This window comes from Phacochoerus africanus, chromosome 5, assembly GCF_016906955.1.
Source record: "Phacochoerus africanus isolate WHEZ1 chromosome 5, ROS_Pafr_v1, whole genome shotgun sequence".
In the NCBI taxonomy this organism is placed as follows: domain Eukaryota; kingdom Metazoa; phylum Chordata; class Mammalia; order Artiodactyla; family Suidae; genus Phacochoerus; species Phacochoerus africanus.
In genome coordinates this window covers 116,926,865-116,945,259 of record NC_062548.1, presented here as the reverse complement: position 1 = coordinate 116,945,259, position 18,395 = coordinate 116,926,865, and the positions used below count along the sequence as shown (strand labels likewise).

General features: G+C 53.5%; 1 long non-coding RNA gene across 1 annotated transcript; it reads right to left on the bottom strand.

The window, feature by feature from the left end:
* Positions 1-351: 351 nt before the first annotated feature.
* On the bottom strand, positions 352-13,306 carry LOC125128264 (uncharacterized). Its single transcript, XR_007135191.1, has 2 exons — positions 12,962-13,306; positions 352-1,095 (listed from the first exon to the last, which is right to left on the bottom strand). It is a non-coding gene; the product is annotated as an uncharacterized LOC125128264 (long non-coding RNA).
* Between the last annotated feature and the right edge of the window lie 5,089 nt (positions 13,307-18,395).

Here is an 18,395-nt window from a genome sequence, read left to right as displayed (position 1 = left end):
TGCATTCTTATTTCAGTCCTGGATATTTTGGATTATTGGACTTTTGAAACCCCAACTTCCTACTCTTCTCTTCCCCCTGTGTCCTGGGAACATTGCCCCAACCCCAGCAGGCTACCCTTGATGGAAGGGCCAGCCAGCCCTGCCATGATTCATCACCACCCAGGCATTCACTGAGTGCCTACTGTTGGCCCAGATCTCCAGGCATCACACCGTATCCCTACTTTCCCTTGGGCCACAGGGGACAGGCAGGAAAGAGAGACATGGGTGCTTGCTAAACATTTTCCTGTCTACCAGGTGCTATGGCAGCCACATTCACATGTGTTGTTCCATTCATTCTTTACAACAACTTGGGACAGTGGACATCGGTAAGTTTATTGTATAGACAAAGAAAACCAAGGAGCAGAAAGCTTACATAACTTCACCAAATACAAGGAAGAGGAGGAATGTGATTCCAGGTCTGTCCGACCCTCAGGCCTGAGCTCTTTGCGTGGAGTGGGTTCCAGGAAGATGCCACAGCCGTGTGGGAAAACACGCACTTGGAGATGCCAAGCTTCTGAGTCAGCAGGTGGTCCAGGCTGAGAATCAAGGAACATGCTGATGGCTGGTGCTGAGGCGGCTCAAGGAGGACCGAGAGGCGGGGTGAGAAGCGTCCAGCAAATCTTGCCACTTGGGATGGGGGTTTCCAGGATGAGCTGATGCTGGGTCCCTGGAGGAATCTGGAGTTCCACAGCCCTTGCCACAGGGCACAGTTGGGGAAGTGCTCACGCAACACCTTCCTGGAGGATGGAGAATGTGGATTGGACAACAACGCACACAAGTGCCTCTTGAAAAGCCACATGCCAAGTGACCTTGATGTGTCAACCTGGAGAGAGGTCTCTCGTGATGCGTCACAGGGCTCTATCTTTTATCCCTGACTTGGGTGAAGGATATTCAAGAGCCCAGTTTTTTATTTCGTTCTTTGTTCTCCTGTGAGACAGGAATGTTTTTGCGTGTTGCTACATAGTCAATATAATTATCATTTTAATGGTTGTGTAGTTTAAATTCCCAGAGTGGACGGCCCTGTCTACCCAAAGTCTCCAAGGAGAACCTGGAAATCTAAATGAGGAAAATAATTTAAAAAAAAAAAGGAAAATAATCCATGAGGATGTGTATTGAGAAATTATTTATAGTAACAAAAAAAAATAACAAAACCTGGAAAAAATGTTATGGTCGCACAATGAGGGGACGGTTTATTAAATCAGACCTCAAGGCAATTCTGCAGCCATTGCAATGATATTGACACAAACTGCAGAGCAACACAGAGAAACAGTTATGCCTAATAGGAAAAAGACACAAAATAAAATGTATCTCTCTTGGGCTACCGTGATGTAAAATAAAGTGTGTCTGGGGGAAAAAGTGGCAAAAAAAAAAAAAAATAGAAAATGACAAATTCCGTTAGGGTGGTTGGGTGCTAAGGAATTCCTTTTTAGAAAAGGTATTTGAATGCTGACATACTATTTTAAAATGAATAGAAAGCAATTTAGAAAAGAAAGTACGTTCCAGAGACAATTGGCTAAGCAAGAAAACCCATGTTCTTCCTAGGGGGTTGGAAGCAAGAGCTCCTATCTCTCTTTTCTGCTTTCCTCTCTGTGGGGCAAGGGCTGGACTCCAGGCAGAGCTGGGCTCTTGGTTCCCAGACCCAGAGAATAGGGGGCTGCCCTTCTCCTGCCAGGCCTGGCGGGAATCGCTCCTTGAGAATGGAGGTTCAGAGGAAAAAGGCCCCAGGTCATCTCATGGTCTCTGTACCTTTCCAGATACATCCCCAAATACACACCCATAGGTTGGTAACTAGCAAACAGGGAGCCATTTTCATTTTTCCTGATAATCCTACCAGGTCTTAAGAGTGTTGTTTGTTGGCTCTTGGGCTGCTGTCCTGCCCTCCTGTTGGCATGCCCGGGAAGGCACAGAGGTCCCCGCCCCCTCTTCCCCCGGCTCTAAGGCCTCTCTAAGGAGGAAGGCATCTGAGGATGGAGGCAGGACCACGTCCGCCTCCTGCTCTCTCCCAGGTGAGTCTCCCTATCCTGGAAGGCCCTTTGCCCAGGAGGGCGTGAGCAGAAACGGCCGGCCAGGCTGGGCACGGCTGGCACAGGGCAGGAACTGGCCCCTGATCCAAAGCTGCCCTGCCAGCTGTTCTCCCTGATGAGGGGCTGCTCGAGTCTTGGGTGGGGGACAAGGGAGGGGCCCAGGGCAACAGGGGCCAGGGAGCAGGGTGAAGCAGGTGCTTCCCGCATCTCCGAAGACAACTCGTTTCTGATGTTTGACTTTTCTGCTGCCTCAGAAGTGGTGTCTGGGTCACGGCATCTTGGGTCAGCCTGCGGGGAGCACTTCCCCTGGTGTTTGGCCTCAGGCAGAAAGAGGGAGGTGGGTGATTCCTCTCCCAGAGCCCAGTGTTGGGGGTGGGGGCAGGATGCAGGGACTTTTAGCCCATGGTAGGACACCAACCAACTCTGCTTCACCTTCCTGGGCAGGTGGGCCACCCCCACCTGAAGCCTGGTCCCCCCACCCTGCATTCTATCCAGGGGCAGGGAGCTTGCTCTGTCCCGAATCAGCCTCATCTTGCTTCCAAGAGCACGAGCTGTTTAGGAATTTTCAGCCGAGGGCCAACAGAAGCCCACCTTCGGTCCCTTCTCCCTCTCATCCGAGCATTACCCTCAGAGCCCATCGAATTCCTCCTCCACTCCCAGCAAATTCATAAAGGGGGTTCTGTCTTGCCAAACCCTTTTTCAGATGAAACCCCCCCATTTCTTAGCCACCCTCCCAGGGATGTGGCTTTGGGTCCCGCTACTAGCCTGGTGGCTGTCCTCGGACCCTGGTGTGAGGTTGATGCTCATAATTAAAGACTCCCCCGTGTGGTCCCGCCCCTCAGAGGGACACAGCCACCTTCTGCCTCCAGAGGCTAGCTCTCTCTACAGGCTGCCTGAAACCCCAGGCATCTGCCTGGAGCATTTTAGCATTTCCACAGCCATCCTCTTGGGCAGGCTGCACGCAAACCTTCAGAGGTAGGCAGGGCTGCTATCACTAGGTCCATTTTTCGGTTGGGGAAAACTGAGATCCCACACAACATGCAAACTCCAGTCCAGGACTTTGAACAACAAGCCTGATATGCCTGGGAGACTTGAAGGTTGCACCCTATGGGCCTGGGTACTGCTGGGGGCTGAGGTCGCGTTCAGAAAAGGGGAAAGTCCTTCGCAGGGCCTGGCCTGGCCCTTGACCTGGCTGAGTGTGTCCCAAACCCAAGCTGTGTGGAGCCTGGATGGCCTGTGGCTCCAGGCAGGTGGTGCAAGCACCCCCCCCACCACCACCACAACACCTCTGCCATTGGGAAGTGCTTCAGAGCTGCAGGGTGTCTTGTCCCTGTGGGGGCAGCAGAGGCCCCACGCCTGCAGAGGGTTGAAAATCCTGGGAACAGAGCCCCGGCCAGTGCAGCCAGCGCCTCGTTAGGAGGCCCGAGGCGGGAGGGGGACTTCAGGAACAATATTGTTTATTTTTCTATTTTTAAACAAGCCTGAGGTCTCTGGGGGCACAAATGAAGTTATCAGAAAAGACACGAGTGGAATAAAGCCTCAAGCCAGCAGGCGGAGCAGGGCCCTGGGGACCAGGACTCTTGAAAAGCTGAGACGGGGTTTGTTTATCTTGTACCCTGAGAGCGCAGGACTGGGACCAGGGCGCTGGACAAGCCTGTCCCCAAGGTCTCTGCAGCCTGTTCCCTCTATGCCGCTGGGGAATTCGGGTGCGAGCTCTACTTTTAAAATGATCCCATCAGGGTCACGGGCAGGGGGGAGGGAGGATGCACCACCTCTGGAAGGAAGCCCAGATCCACTTCTCACCTCGGCCACGTGAACGCCTTTCCCAGCGGGCAGAGCTCAACGGAGCCAGTGCATGCACGGCACCCAGTCCCAGCCCCCGGCCCCCCTCCAGCCACACAGCCCCCCACCTGCCAGAGCCTCCATTTCCTCTCCCAGCAATGGGCTGGTCATCCTCACCTTGACTCCCAGGTAGCGCCCAGGGGAAGAAGCCACGGGACGACACGTGCACCTGGGAGGGCCGGGGCCTGTGTGTCACTGAATCCTGAGGCCCTGACAAGGGGACATGTCCTTCCCATCTTAAGGGTTAGGAAGCCGAGGCCCTGAGGAGTTGAGTGACACGCTCCGAGGCATTCAAACTCAGGCCCCCCCAGTCCCCGAGTCCACTCTCCCTCCACGGGGGCACCTCTCAAACACGTGTTCTTGGGAGATTTGCGAGAAACGGATCATTGACAATTAAAGGCCCGGGTGGGTTTGGCTGGATGAGAAATTCCTGCCAGGGAGTTCCCATTGTGGCTCAGTGGTTAACGAATCCGACTAGGAACCATGAGGTGGCGGGTTCGATCCCTGACCTCGCTCAGTGGGTTAAGGATCCGGTGTTGCCGTGAGCTGTGGTGTAGGTCGCAAATATGGCTCGGATCCCGAGTTGCTGTGGCTGTGGTGTAGGCCTGCGGCTACAGCTCCAATTCGACCCCTAGCCTGGGAACCTCCATATGCCGCAGGGGCGGCCCTAAAAAAGGCAAAAAGACAAAAAAAAAGAAAAAAAAAAGAAAAGAAAAAAGACAAAAAAAAAGAAATTCCTCCCAGGAGCAAGAGATAAGCTAAGAAGCCAGGTGAGCAGGACTTGTGGTCAACGGTCTTGCTTTGATCCTGCTCTGACTGTAGACAGAAATGAGGGCTACTTCCCCGAGTCAGCGAAAGGGTCAAATACGATTCGACACGTGACGAGGCCAGGGAAGGGTCAAGCTTTGTACAAATGAAAACCAAACTGCTCTTCGGTTCTGTTCCCCACCCCTACACCCCCACTACCTTGTGAAATATGGTTTGATCAACCTGCATCCAGGTGAGCAGGGGAGGGCTACGCTTTGCCCCCTTCAAGAGGCACCCATCAGAGGCCACCGCAGGTCCGGATGGGGAAGGGGCTGCCTTGGCCATCCCACAGGCTCTCTCCACCCCAATTGCCTCCAACTTAAAGCCACAGGTCATGTGCCTTGTCCTGGAGTCTAGACAGAGAGTTGAGGTCCAAAAGGATAGAACTGGGAGTTCCCGTCATGGCGCAGTGGTTAACGAATCCGACTAGGAACCATGAGGTTGCGGGCTCGGTCCCTGCCCTTGCTCAGTGGGTTAAGGATCCGGCGTTGCTGTGAGCTGTGGTGTAGGTTGCAGACGCGGCTCGGATACTGCGTTGCTGTGGCTCTGGCGTAGGCTGGTGGCTACAGCTCCGATTCAACCCCTAGCCTGGGAACCTCCATATGCCGCGGGAGCGGCCCAAAGAAATGGCAAAAAGACAAAAAAAAAAAAAAAAAGGATAGAACTGGCCCATGGCCCATCCACCAGAGGAGAGAAAAGTTCAAACTGGAACCGGGGAGTTCCCATTGTGGCTCAGCAAAACGAACCTGACTAGTATCAAGAGGATGCACGTTCAATCCCTGGCCCCACTCAGTGGGTTAAATTGCTGAGAGCTGGGGTGCAGGTCACAGCCTCGGCTTGGATCTGGCGTTGCTGTGGCTGTGGCACAGGCCAGCATCTGCAGCTCCAATTCAGCCTCTAGCCTGCGGCATATGGAAAAAAAATAATAATAATAACGAAACTAGAACCCAGAGCTCTCCCCCACCCTCCAGGCTTTCCCAACTACCTGCGTGGGAGGCATTCCCCCTCCACTTGGAAGCTGAGGAAACTGAGACCCCAGAAGAGCAGCGATGCGCCCAAGGCCACTGGTGTCTGTGGTGCAGCTAAGTAAGGCTGGAGGCCAGACCCCACCTCTTTGCAGCTGGCTGCTCAGGCCAGAGCAGAGACTGCATCTTATATCGCTGAGCTTTTTCTGAAACGAACCACTTCTTAATTCTTTGGCTGAATGTCTAAATAAGGATTTTTGCCAATTCTGAGCCCTGCTAACTGATGAAGTTGTCAGAAAAAGATCTAATGATGCTGGAAAATGCGGGGAGTGAGCCAGCTGCCGCTTGCCCTCCCAGCCCTGACGGCATCGGGGAACCGGGACCCTCCCTCGGGGGAAGGGGGAGCGAGGGCTGGAGGCTGGGACTCTGGGGCCTTTCATCAGCTGTGTGACCCCTTTGATCCTCTGCTCCGAGGCTGGAAAGCAGGCTAACGCCGAGGGTTATGAGACAATGTGCGTGCGATGCCCCAGCACAGAGCCAGGCACGGCGCAGGTTCCAGGGCACACTGGCACAGAGGGACGGGGGGGGGGGGGGGGGCGGCGGTCCAAACTCCTCTGGATGGACGGAGGTGGCCGTGCCTCCAGCCCTGGGTGAGCGAGAGCTGAAGGGAGACTCCACTTGGGGAGGCCCCGGGTCAGCCCCCAGTATTTATCTTGGGAAGGAGGCCTGGGTGAGCCAGTGCGCTTCTCTCGGATGAGATGAAAGGCTCAGAGTGACCCCAGGCCCTGTGAGGTGGGGCCCCGGGGTGGGAGCCTGGGAGGCTGGGCGGGGGCGCCTGGCAGGTCAGGCCTCTGCCTTTGTTCTGGCTCCTTTCTCAGTAGAACATTTGTTCACTCGGGAGTCTGGGCACAAGGGGTGGGGCCTGGCTTGGGGACTAGGGGACCCGACAATTCCCAGGCTTGCCCCAGGAGCCAGAGAGACTGGGCTCTGGGCTGGGCCCTCCCGAAATGAGCTGGATCTAAGTGTGGGCCTCCCCGGAACACGAAACACATGTGTGATCTGCTCCCCGAGGTCGGCTCGGCGGGCCCAGCAGGCGATGGGAAAGCCATTGCCCCCCTCACCCACACATGTGCACGTGTCACACACACACACATGCCCACATGACACATACACACATGTACACACATAATACACCCACATGACACACATACATACATGTACACACATAATACACCCACATAACACACATACACACACGTACACACATAACACACATACACATGCCCACTGTGTCGCCTGCTTGGGGACCTTGATTCCATCTTCCCTAGGAGATGGAGAGGAGGGTGGAGAATAAACAGCTCTTGGGTGCGAAGGTATTTTGCAACCGCGTGGCTGCGGGCAGAGCTTTCAGCTCCACACAGACTCGGCTTCCTGGTGTGTGGACTCGGTACTTGCAGACCTGCTGCACAAACCAAACGGGGCGCAGTATGAACAGGACCTGTAGCTGCAGGGCCCATGTCTAACGGCCATGGGCATTTGTGGCTGAAAAGTAGAATTGCTTTAACCCTCCAATCTGCTTCTTTTTTTTTTTTTCTTTTTAGGGCCACACCCACGGCACATGGAGGTTTCCAGGGTAGGGGTCTAATCGGAGCTGTAGCCGCCGGCCTACGCCACAGCCACAGCAACTTGGGATCTGAGCCGCGTCTGTCTGCAACCTACACCACAGCTCACAGCAACGCTGGATCCTTAACCCACTGAGCGAGGCCAGGGATGGAACTTGCAACCTCATGGTTCCTAGTCGGATTCATTTCCACTGCACCGTGATGGGAACTCCTGCTTCTTTTCTTAACAAGCCAGGGAGAATAGCTGAGGGCGAAGGAGGGGTCCAGGGCTGTGGCCTTAATACAGCACGAGGATTATCGCAGGGTCCAGCTGTCCTGGCCTGGGCCGTGGGGGATCAAGACACCCCCACCCAGCCTTGGCCTGCAACCTCCCCTCCCCTCTGTGCCCAGTTCTCCAGCCTCTGCTGAACACCCTGTGTATTGAAGTCAGCCCTGAGCTCATGGGAGCCGAGAGGCAGGCCGCCTCCTCCTCAGGACTCGAACTTCAGACGGCACTTCCTGAGGATGTGGTAGGAGTTCAGGATGTGGAACGCGGAAGCGGCCTCACTGCAGCGGGAGGCCTAGGTTCCAATCTTGGCTCAGGGTCTGTGGGCCTTGTGACCTTGGATGTCATGTCCCATCTGTGGGCCTTGTTTTTTTCACCTGGAAAGGCGTCCCTGACTTTGGGAGGCGCTGTGAGGTCGTGGTTGATAAAGCCGATCCAAAAATTCACTAGGGGGAGTTCCCTGGTGGCTTAGTGGTTAAGGATCTGGCATTGTCACTGCTGTGGCAAGGGTTAGATCCCTGGCCTGACAACCTCTGCATACAGTGGGCATGCCCCCCCCCAAAAAAAACCCAAATGTACTAGGAAGACCCCCAGAGGCAGACACTGCCACCCCTCCCACCCCAAACTCTTCTCAGATGGATAAGCAGGTTCAAATTCTTCCCAGGTCTGCCATGGCCTACGGAAAAAGACAACCCAAGGAGCTTTCGGGCCCCTTCCAGCCGGGACTACGTCAGACAAAGCAGAATGGTCATTTATAACGACAGAGTTTCCACTGGACAAATTGCTCACCGCCTTTGACCCTCTGCTTCCCCAGCTGTCAAGGCAGATAATAGCTCAGGCAGCCGAGGGCTGCTGGGAGAGTTGAGTGGCCAGCCCTGGCCCTGGCCCAGCCATAGGGCAGAATCGGGGAGGTCCCTCCCGGGTCCTTGGGGAGGGGTGCTGTGCCCAGACATGCCTGGCTGCCCAGAAGCCACTCAGCATCCTAAGAAGTTGGGAGGGGACACCGACAACATGACAAAGGTGTCCTGAGCCGGGTCTCTTTGGAAAGGACTGTGCCCACGGGGCAGGCTGGGTGAGACTCTCTGGGCCCCAGCATCTGGCACTGGGGTCGAGAATCCAAGTTCTGCATATCCCCAAGGTTTGCAAGTCTTCTGTGTGTTCTTCACCTGGACTTGCCTGAGAAAGAGGCTTCTAAGCCCCCAAGACCTCACTCAAGTGCCCTGCGCATAGTAAATGCATAACAACGACTCCTGGGGTCAATGGATGAGGACGAGGTGTGAGAACCCCTGTTCATCAGACTCCGAAGTTGTCTCTTATCACGGGAATTTCCCTCTGATAATCCACAGGACAAGGAGTGACATTTCTCAGGGGTCTGCGGGAAGGGGGGGGGGGACTCCCAGAGCAGCCTGGCGGGGCTGGAGGGTGACGTGAGGACTGGAAGGAGAGGGAACAGCTCGGGAGCAAGGCCCCGAGGACAGCAGCCAAGAGGAGTGTTTGGGAAGCTGGATGTGGAGAACGTAGGAGAAAAGTTTAGGGGCAGCTGCAGATTCTGAGGAAGATGCCAAGACAGCAACAATGGGGAGAGGGTATTTTTGAAACGTTTTTGAACTATGGTACCAAACATCAGGAATGCAGGTGTCAATCCTGGACAAAGATGACAGGTTGAACATTTGCATCTGTTTTCATTCCCTTCAGACAGTCACTAAAACTAAAGCAATGGCATCTTTAGAGGCATGGCCCGTGAAAACAGAGAGAACACAAGGAAACAGCAGCAGTCACTCAATGACACACCCCGGAGACTGGTAAATGAGAGGCAACTGACGCAGCAGATAGGAGGGGGCGGGGCCCTGAGCCCACAGCCGGGAAAGTGATGATGGACCTGGGCTACATCCCAGAAGGTGCTACAGGCTCTGGACCTGGAAACACCAGGTTGCACTGGAAATAGATGTTGGCTAAAAGGAGGATTGATTGACAGTGGTGAGAAGCAGCCTGAGTGCTAGATCTCCTTGCATCTGACTCTCGAGGGGCGGGGGCGGGCGTTGACTGCCCCTCCCGAGTCCTTGCAGAGGATGGGAGGGTTATTTCCTGGGGAGAGTGCAACAGAGGTTTCTGCACAGGGGATGCCAACCACTGCTGCAAATGGGAGATTAAATAAATACATGTGCGCTGGAGTCCAAGGCTTCACCAGCCCTCTGTCCTGCTGAACTCCAGAATCCTGGAGGCTAGAACTTCTCTCCTCTTCTCTAGGATGTCCTCAAGAAATGACACCTTCAGCTCACTCTCCAGGGAAGCTCCTAGTCAACAAACTCCATCCAGGTCTCAAGTTCTGAAACCATTTTTAGCAACCGTCCCTCTTCATAATGAGCAATTACCAAGTATTCAAGGAAGGCTTCTAAAATGAAAGAGGGTGACTTACACAAGCTAGTGGGAAAAAGTACCTTGGATTACAGATTGGAGAAGGAACTATATCCAGGAAAAATAAGAGGATGCTATTTTGAAAAAGAAATAAACAGAGAAAACGAGCTCTTGGAAATGAAAAGCATGGTGGCAGAAGTGAAAAACGAAATGGGAGTCAAAGAGAGAGGTGAGGAAAGCTTTTGGGAGGAAGAGCAAAAGGATGAACGCGAGACACACGAGAGAAGAATCAAAAAGGAAAGGACCAGTGCAGGATGTACCACATCAGAATGTTTGAGTCCCAGAGAGAATAAAGAAAACAGGAGGGAGAAATTGCCAAAGAAACAATTCGTGGAAGTGTCCTTGAACAGAAGAAGAGTTTCCAGACTGAATGGGTTCTCTGTGTGCCCAGCACACAGTGAAAAGGACCCACGCTAGCTCTAATTGGCTGAAATGTCAAAATACTGGCGTCAAAGAGAAGAACCTACAAGTTTCCAGAAAGGGAAAAAAAAAAAAAAACTCAAAACCAAAAAACAGTTCATCAAAGAAAAGGATCAGGAAACAAAAGCTTGTGAACGCTAAAGTGCAATAGACTGATGCTTTCCAAATTCTGAAGAAAATTGATATCCAACCTATAATTTAATTCCATCTAAACTCTCAATCAAGCATCTGGAGAGAATACAGACATTTTAGATGTGTAAGATGTCAAAACAGTTACCTCCATGCACTTTTTTTTTTTTTTGGCTGTGCCTGTGGCATGTGGAGGTTCCTGGGCCAGGGATTAAATCTGAGCCACAGAAGTGATACCACCAGATCCTTAACCCTCTGAGCCACAGGGGAACTCCCCATGTACCCTTTATCTGGACGCTACCAGAGAATGAATGTGCTCCACCAAAACAAGGGAGTAAACAGAGGAAGAGGAAGAAGACAGGAAATGGAAGCTCCAAAGGAGATTTCAGACTGACAACAGGCACCAGGCTCAAGAGGGCTCCCCAGCCCTGATTAGAGTGGGTCGGAGGACTCCAAGAGAAATTTTGCTAAGAAAATGGAATGTACAGAAAATATCTCGCTTCTGAATGCTTTTAGCGGAGATTTCGATGACGGGCAGAGCTTGTGTGTCACATGTAATGATAACTACTTAGAAAACTAAGCAAAAACAACCATTACATCTAGGAAAGACAACCAACAAAGTGCAAAATGGTTAAATTAACCACAGTCTGTGTCATGGCTCAGCCCTGAGTAGCACGTGCCATCATAGTAACGGAAACACTGCAAAATGATGCATCTGAAGTCATTGTCTGACTCTACTGGGAGGGCAGGGGGACGGGGAGTGATGGGTGGATCCGTGTGGGAGAGGGAAAGAGCTAAAGGGCTTTTCTGGGGGAAGGTCAAAGGCGGAGCTATGGAGAAAGGGCTCTTTAGAGATCCGGGAGGCAAATACCAGAAATCAGCCACCAGCTGACAATGGGTTCCTCCAGAGAACCGCGCTGGCGTAGGGTAATCCTCTTAGGGCAGCTTGATTCTTAGCCTGCATCGTTTTTATTTAAGTGAGTTTATTTAAGTTAGTCGGACAGGGAGAGCCAAACAGCATATGATATCATTTATATGTGGAATCTAAAAAACGGATACGAATGAACTTATTTGCAGAGCAGAAACAGACTCGCAAACTTTGAAAACAAACTTATGGTTACCAAAGGGGAGAGGTGGGAGGGGAGGGATCGGGGGCGGGGGGGGGGTCGGCATATGGACACTGAGGTATGTGGAATGACTGGCCAACGGGGACCTGCTGTGTAGCACAGGGAACTCTACCCAAAATCCTGTGATAATCTGTATGGGAAAAGAACTTGGAAAAGAATGGATGAGTGGGATTCCTGTCGTGACCAGGCGGTAATGAACCTGACTAGCATCCATGAGGACGTGGGCTGGATCCCTGGCCTCGCTCAGTGGGTTAAGGATCCGGTGTTGCCGTGAGCTGTGGGGTAGGTCACAGATGTGGCTCAGATCCGGTGTTGCTGTGGCTCTGGTGTAGGCTGGCAGTTACAGCTCTGATTGGATCCCTAGCCTGGGAACTTCCATATGCCGCAGGTGCAGCTCCAAAAAGCAAAAAAAAATAAAAATACTTAAAAAAAATAAAATTAAATTGAAAAGGCAGAAAAAAGAATGGTTGCATGCATCGGTATAACGGAGTCATTTGTTGTACAGCAGAAATGATCGCGGCAGTATAAATCAACTGTACATCAATAAAACCTAAAAAATGGGGAAAAAAAGCTTTAAAAAATTAATTTTTGAATTAAAAAAAAAAAAAGGCTCCCATCCCTGCCCCTCTCACTTTGGTGATTTCTCAAGAGGCTGACTAAACACGAGGACTCCTTGTTGCTGACAGCCTTGGGAGGGAGTTCATTGCAAGCTATTCTAAGTGGATGAGCCCAGCCTATGAGCAGGCCCTTGAACAGCTCAGAAAAACGAGGGATGGTGAGAAATCAAGATGGAGCTGAAAGCACCCCTGGAGCATCTCCTAGCACCTTGGGTGGGTTCCCAAGCCTCTCGGTGCTTTTACAGATTGATGCTGGGATAAAATGTCTGCAGAAGGGACCAGGCTGTGCCCAGACCACCTGCCTATAGGAAGCCCTGGAAGGGAGATGGGAAGAGGCCGGAAGTGTGCCGTGACCCCATTCCGTGTGTGAGCTTCCGCCAGCGCCCCCGTGCCCACCCTGATCGTCCCTCAGGTCCTGCTGTCCCGGTCCCAGAAACTAGAAATCCGGGTCACAGCACACCACCACTCATCTGTGTTTACAGAAGAGAGATCGTTATTTACAAGAACAGAAACACTGAGCTAATTCACTTTTAAATACACCAAACAGAGCAGCAGACAAAAAGAAAACAGAAACTTCTGGGTGGAAAGGGGGCAGTGTGTCCCGGCCGGGCAGGGCCTTCTTGAGGCTGGGCTTTCCCGAGCTCTCTCTCCGCTGGCAGGCAGACCCTTCCCAATATCCACCAACCTACCTTCTCCACGTGGGAATCCAAGTTAAGAAATCAGGACCTTCTTCCCAGATCACTCAGGACCCCAAGCCAAGTAAGACCAGTCCCCAGAGCTCCCGGGGGGGCCCCCGTTCTCAAAGCTTTTCCAGAGATGTGTTCTGGGCAGGGTGAGTCACCCAGCTCCCGTCCTTGGGACCACAGAGCACGTGGGACACTCAGGCCCCCACCTCCCATGCAGCCTCTCCTTACTCCTTTTGGGAGGTCAGCCTTCTGCTTGGACCAAGATGGGAAAGGCACGGAGGGAAGCCTGGGTCCTAACTCTCAACCCCCCAAAGCTAGTCTGAGAACCGGAAATGATCAGGGACAAAGTTCCTGACAACCGGTAACCCGGGGAGAAAAATAAGAAGGCCAATGGGGAGTCCTCGTCATGGCGCAGCGGAAACAAATCCGACTGGGAACCATGAGGTTGCAGGTTTGATCCCTGGCCTCCCTCAGTGGGTTAAGGATCCGGCATTGTCATGAGGTGTGGTGTAGGTTGAAGACGCCGCTCAGATCGGGCATTGCTGTGGCTGTGGCGTAGGCCGGTGGCTGCAGTTCCGATTTGACCCCTAGCCTGGGAACTTTCATGTGCCGTGAGTGTGACCCTAAAAAGACAAAAGACAAAAAAAATAAAAATAAAATAAAAAAGGCAAAGGGGTGTGTATGGAAAGAACTGTTTTTGCTCCTGGGATTAGCTCCTTCTTATATTTTTGTTCTAAAATGAACAGCTTTTAAAAATGAAATGATGCTGGAGGCTGACATATTTTTTTAATGTCCTTACTTGGCAAAATTGGAAAGTTGGCATCTCTAGCAAGTCCTTCCTCAAAATAATAATTTTTTGGAGGGTGGTAGATTTTATTGGACTGTGAAAGTTCCAAGACAGAGACAGCAGGGAGAGTAAGACCCATCTGCGGACCAGAACCAGAACCAGAACCACAGACTGCGAGGGTGAGGAGGGCACCGAAGCACGCAGTCCAGTCCCCTCCTGATACCTGAGTGTGCCGCAACACCCCAGCTAAATGCTAGGCTGGCCCCCGGCTTGGTGCCCTTCAGTGACAGGGAGCTCATTCCCTCTTGGAGCAGCTCGGATGATTACAAAGTACTTCCCTGTCCTAAGGAGGAACCTGGGTCCTTGGAACCAGGCCTGCCCTGGAGCACCGAGAGCCAGGCCCTCCTCCTGCTGCCCCCCACAGTCCCAGTCTTCTGTGGTTGGGGTCTCTGCTTCCCCATCCACCCTAATCATTCCTCTTGTGAGGTGACACGCCTGAGATCCCTTGCCCAGCAAGTGAGGAAGGTCAAAGCCAGCTCTTCTGCTCCTGGCCCAGCGCCCTGTCCCCTGGTTCTCTAGATGTGGCAATGGCTCCATGTCCTTGGTTCATGAGATAGCTCTGGTTGTTCAGAACCAGTTGGAAAAGCAACAAAGAAACCAAAATGGAAAAAAAAAAAACATACAAAAAAGTCCATGTGATCCCAATAAACACACATCCAGATTTTTTTTTCAAGTGTGGAAGAAAAGAAGGCCCGTTGGTCATGACAGTCTTCCCTGGACATAGGCTCCCGGATGACTTTTACCACATTTTTTGCTTTTCTGTGTTTCCCAGTTTTTCTGCAATGACGTAGTTTTTATTTATAGAATAGAACACAATAATGACCATTGAGAAGGCTGAAATAAGAAAGGTTAAAATTAAAGTGATCTCACCTAAGACCCCAGTTCCCTGCCACTGTGCACTGAAAAAGCTGCCGGGGCTCTGGGGCTCCAGAGATGGCCTCAGATGGTGGCCCTGCCCCGGGGCAGTGGCCCACCCCCAGACCCCTGCTCAGCTCTAACACTGCAGCACTTTACAGCAGCCTGACGTTCCTGCTGCATCGGCCCCAGCCCTTGGCTGCTGCCAAATGGTGAGCCCATGGCTACGCAGACCCCAGACCACCCCAGGTCATTGCCAGTGTGCTTCTACCCAACTGCCCCTCCTCCATTCTCCTCCAGGCTTGCTGCCCCTCCCCAGCTCCCACCAGGTGGAAGAATGAGAATGGGGAGCCAAACAGAGGATGCAGAGGACCTGCTCAGCCCTGCATCACCTATCAGTTGTACAGACAAGAGATGAGCACTCAAAGGGGAGATGTGTCATATGTGGGGTGTGAGGAGCTGGCCCAGGACCCAGCCCTCTGATCTAGTCCAGTGCTTGCTCCTCTGGGGCTCAGATCCGAGCCCCCAGGCGTGACTAGGGTGTGCTGGGTCCATGCAGAGTGCTGGGGCCACGGGTCACGCAACACCCTCCGTGCCAGCTCTCCAGGGCAGGTCTTTGCCAGCTTCTCCCCAGGGCGCCTGGCAGTCCCAGGCTCATGTCAGCACTGAGCCAAACCCTGATTAGACGCGGAGGTCAGAGTCCCGCCTGACTTTCAGGTTCTGTTGTGTCACGTGGCCCTGGGTGAATTGTTTCCCTCTTGGGAACTCGATTTTCCGATGGGTAAAACCAAGGCAGAGAGCCTTGGACAGTGATTAGGCTGGCGGTTTCTAAGTTTCCTTCCAAGCTTAACATTCAGCTATTCTGGGCCGGACCGGGGACCCCATCCTCCACCGGTTCAGCCTCGCCTTTGGGCTGCCCTGAGTGGATGGTCTGAGAGAAGTCCCCCTCCTGGCGTACACGTGTTTGTGGTGTGGACTTGTGCGTGTAGGGCTGCGGGGCGTGCAGGGGTGTGCATGTGAGAAGGGGGTCTCAGGAGGACAGGCTCCCCATTTTTGTCTCCGGTACAGGCACATCCAGTTACGTCATCTTTTTGAGGATTCAGCTCCCAGCTCCCCCATCCCGCTCCCCCCTCCGCATCCCTCCTGGTTCCCTTGTTGTCCCAGCTCCTGCCTCTATCGCAAGCCCCGGGCCCTATGTTCCTCCTGGGACAGGTCTGTCCCATCAGAGGGATGGCCCCCTCCCCCAAGTGGTCTCTCCTTCACGACCCCGCCCCTCTCAGGCCCCTCCCAGCCTTTAAAGAGGCGCCCACAGCTCTCAGAGCCCTCTTGTTCCAGACAGAAAGGAAGACGGACTCCCATTGCACAATGACACCTTCGAACCATTATTCTGCCAAGATCCGAATGAAAACTCGGAACGCCTGACAGCGCCATGATTTGTGAACCTGACATCGCCTCGCTGTGCCTTGCACAACGTTTAATTAAACTCTCAGGAGTGATTGGGGAGCCCTTGTATTGTGCACCTCTGGGCTTTTCCAGGAGCCCTGGGGCGGGGGAAGGGCAGGGCCTTTTTCACAACAGAGACAAAGGCTCAAGGATGGTCCCTAAAAGATTGGGAGTCGGGGGCACAGTGCAGCCTGTCGGAGTGCAAGGGCCTCGGGGACCACTCCGCCCATTCCAGGCGAGGACCCTGCTGAGACTAGTCTTTTCTTTTTCTTTCTTTCTCCCCCCCCCCTTTTTTTTTTTTTTTTTTGCTTTTTAGGGCCAAACCTGCCACATATGGAGGTTCCCAGACTAGGGGTCAAATCAGAGCTACAGCTGCCGGCCACAGCCACAGCCACAGCCACATGGAATCTGAGTCCCATCTTCAATCTATACCACAGCTCACGTTAACGCTGGATCGCTAACCCACTGAGTGAGGCCAGGGATTGAACCTGTATCCTCATGGATACTAGTCAGGTTCGTGACCCCCTGAGTCACAATGGAAACTCCAGACCAGCACTTTCTGTGCTTCAGTGAATCCCAGTGATGCCACCTCCACCCCCTCCACCCCCACCTCCACTGGACTCACCCTCAGGGCCGGCAGGGAGCTGACCTGGTCCATGGTCAGCGTGGCCTCCTTGTAGTATTTTCCAGGGGGACAGAGCTTCAGGAAGGAGTCATGGATGCTGAGAAGAGAGGCATGGTGGGCTGGCTGGGAGTGGGGACCAGCAGGCTGCCCCCCTCGCCTGCAGGCTGTCTTGGGAGGAAGGGGACTCAGGATTGATTGACATAGAGAAGGCAGTTATAAATCATTCTGCCCTTCCAGAAACATCCCTCAGGCTCCAGTGTGTCCCGGGGGATTTAAGGATAAGCCAGGCCCAAGGAAAGGTACACGAAGGTGCCCTGTAGTCTGAACACAGCCTGCAAGTGCCCTGCAAGGGCCTTCTGTCCTCCCTCCTCCAGCCCCTCATTTACGGATGGAGAAAACAGCAGGGCCTTGGGGAAGCCAGCGCGCCACCCCGGGGCCATCTGCACAGGCCCACCCTCAGCCCAGAAAAAAGAGGTCGCTTGTGGGTGTGGCCGAGTCAGGATTAGAACCCAACTGCCTGCAGCCAGCAAACCACGCAGCCACCCGAGGCCAGCGAGCTGGCTCCAGACTGTGGGACTAAGCAGGTGTCCGCATCGATCCTATAATCAATGTCTCTGTCTGCCCGCCTCCTCCCTGCGCCAAGGGGTTTTGCTTACGAGGGACGGGCAGGTAGGGGGAGCTGGCTGTGCGAGAGGAAGTGGGTGGGAGCCACATCTGCCCTAGGTCAAGAGGCGGCCGGCCATCACCCCATGTCCCTCCCAGCCCACATTCTGGGAGAAAGGACTCCATCAGCCTTGTAAGGGGGCCCTGAACTTTACACGGGCAAGGTGGGCAGGAAGCCCAAAAGTGGGGTGTGGAATGGGGGAGCGGAGACCATCTCCAGGAACGAATGGGCTGGGGGAGGGATGCTAAGGATGACTGCAGGGAGGAGAGGAAAGCCATCGGAGCTGGCAGGTCCAGTGGCCTGCAGCTGAAGGGGGCGCTGGGAGTGGTCTGGGAATGGTTAGAATTGCTGGGGTGGGGTGATAAAAAGCAGACTGACTTCGAGCGCATTTTATTAACTTTGAAGAATTCTCTGAGGCCATACACCTGTATGGCCAGCGCCCAGGCTGGGCCACTCCCACCGTCCACCACACTGGCTCCCCACTGGGGTGCCGACTGCCTGCTGCCAACTCACAGAGACATTTTTCTTTCGTGGAACTTGCATCACCATCCTATAAGGAAGGGACCGTTATCTATTTTACAGATGCGGACGCTGAGGCTCAAGGAGATGAAGCAACGCGCCTTGCCTAAGGTCACACTGGGGTCAGTGCGAAGGTCAGAGCGGTGGACACCAAAGCTTTTTAAACCCCAGGAGCCCCCAAGAGGGAGGTCTCAGGAGGACAGCAGGATGGGGGTGGGACTGGGGGAGGGCAGAAGAAAAGGAATCCTCACTGCCGTTGCCACCCCCCTTCTTGTGTCTCAGGCTCTGTGTGCTGGGTGCATTCAAGCGTATACACGCACTGAATCTTCCCAGCAACCCAGCGGGAGAGGTACAGGGGTGATCATTGCTATAGATGGGTAAACTGAGGCTCAGAGAGTTGAAGGAGCCTGCCCAAGGCCATACAGCGCAGAAGAGGTAGAGTGTGAGGTCTGAACCCTAAACTAGGCTTTTCGGGCTGTCTACC